Raw genomic sequence first — 2,153 nt, 5'->3', positions numbered from 1 at the left:
AAGTGACAGAGTTATTTTGTCACATTTTAAGACGTTACAACCATAAACTTGGATGGTTTTTTATATAACAGAGAACAAAGTGTTGACTTAAAGGAGGTAAATACAACTGAACCTGGAATCTGGACTGACATCAGAAGAAAAGTGCAGGCAAAAGAGCTTGAGAACTATTACGAACTTTTATTAAAACCATTTGGAATTGAACAAAAGTTAAATAAAATGATGACACACCATGGAGTGGCTAACTTTTGTTAAACTGGAATAAGGAGAAACACTGCCTGAAAAACCCCCAAAACAAACTGTGCCCCCTACTGGATAGTTGATGCATGCATGTCTTTAAATTACTTCGTCTCATGCTACACAGCACAAGAGCTCTGTTCGCGTTGAAGACTGGAGTGATGAAAGCGGTGGCAGACTTGTACGTGTTATTTTATGTATTCAGCTAAGAAATATTTTACAACTTGGACTCTCATARGCTGTATTTAAGTACAATTTTCAAAGAGGAACTATCCCTTTTGGGAGGACCAGGGTTGTCTTCATGCTGCAAACATTCTAGGAAGTCTGAATTCATTTTGATTGTTATGGTAAATTTAAACCAAAACTACTTAGGAAACTGGACATTTTTAAAAAGAAAATGTACCTTCTAGTCATTTCTTGTTTCCTTTAAATAATCTCAGAGTTCCCATTTGGCATCGAACGCTGCAGTGGCTAACTGAAGCCTGTCTCTGAAAAACCAACAAAAAGAAAACTAATTCAGAGCAGTTAAACATAATTACTGATTGCTTCACAGGAGCTATTRTCTAAAACACACAAACATCCACAATTCTTTGCAGAGATTATGGCTCAGAAGATTTCATCTGAGATTCCTGCCAAAAAATTTCAGAGTATTTCTGTGACAGATTTAATTAACTGCTTCATTTTTTAGCCACGTTCTAAACTGTCATTGGCTGCAGTCTCCACTATCTCTGCCTATTTGCTCCAGCCAAGAACTCCCTCCAAACGTGCAACACAGAAAAAGAGAAAAAAAAAACAAGTGAAATACAGACACGACAATGAGGATCAGAAATACCAACATTCATTCCAACTATGTTATGAGACATGATTGAGAAAGATYATTTTGATACAAGGTTTATAAGCAGAGAGAGAAAGAAAATAGTTTTATTGTTGGTTTTGTCCCATCATTATCCCTTTAATCTTACTGTGACCTGAAAAAGTCATCATTTCCACCCGGAGGAGGTTTACCCTCCAGGTTGGGAAAAATAAATCACTAAAATGTTGAAAAGAGTTTTCAATTCTTCTATGAAAACAATGTCCGAATATCCTCCCCTGCAGTACAGATGCACGTTAAAGCCCTGCTGCTGGAATCTAAAAACGATCAAAAACCCAGTGGCGATGTCTCTTCTCATTGGAGAATGTCTGCTGGGGATATGCATCAGAGAAAGTGACTGTTGTGTAGGTGCAGGAGGAGGTGCACAGCATACAAACCTATCAATGGAGGAAAAAACCCACCTGAAATACAAAACAAATTCAGAAAAGTTTGGCTTTTTATCTTAAAGGTGATGAACTAAAAGAGACATGTGAGYTACTGGTTTGTTTATTTTCTAATTAGAAATTTTTGGTTGCCACCATCATTTCCCATCTCTGAGGAAAGGAAAGCACCAGTCCTCATCACATCAACCTGTCTAGAAAATGCTCATTAAAAAAGTGGCACACACACACAAACACACACAGCTCTGCCGCCATCTGAGGGGAAGAAGAAGAAAAGTTGCGTCTGCAGAGGACAGTGATGAAGAGATCCAGCCAGCCGGATTTCTGAAATGTGAGCATGCTGAGCAAACAGAGCAGCAGCAGAATCGCTCACCTTCTGCATGAAGCTGYTCTGTTTGGGTTGGACCCGCCTGCAGCAGGATGCCTGTTGCACTGCCGGACCCAGAACCGGGCCTGGGGATCCAGTCTGCCAAACCAGGCAGTAATCTACCAGTTATTCTGACGACTAATCGAGTAATCAAATAAAAATCTGATAATGTAAAATATTGGTAAATAACAGTATTAATATCAAATCAACATTGGCCCAAATTTTGATATCTGTGCAGCACTATCTTACTTTCTTGTAGCTTAGAAAATTGACCTGTAACAATAATAGCACACTTTTAAAG

The 2,153-nt window shown here is 38.7% G+C and overlaps 1 long non-coding RNA gene across 1 annotated transcript in view; it reads right to left on the bottom strand.

The window, feature by feature from the left end:
* Positions 1-329: 329 nt before the first annotated feature.
* LOC103475353 (uncharacterized) overlaps positions 330-2,153 on the bottom strand; it is a 3,951-nt gene continuing 2,127 nt past the window's right edge. Inside the window, exons 2-4 of the long non-coding RNA XR_535323.1 lie at positions 1,859-1,951; positions 638-722; positions 330-549 (exon numbers count right to left, since the gene is read on the bottom strand). This is a non-coding gene — a long non-coding RNA (uncharacterized LOC103475353). The remainder of the gene's footprint in view (positions 550-637; positions 723-1,858; positions 1,952-2,153) is intronic.

Source organism: Poecilia reticulata, linkage group LG14 (assembly GCF_000633615.1).
Source record: "Poecilia reticulata strain Guanapo linkage group LG14, Guppy_female_1.0+MT, whole genome shotgun sequence".
In the NCBI taxonomy this organism is placed as follows: Eukaryota; Metazoa; Chordata; class Actinopteri; order Cyprinodontiformes; family Poeciliidae; genus Poecilia; species Poecilia reticulata.
This window is presented reverse-complemented; position numbering and strand designations above follow the sequence as displayed.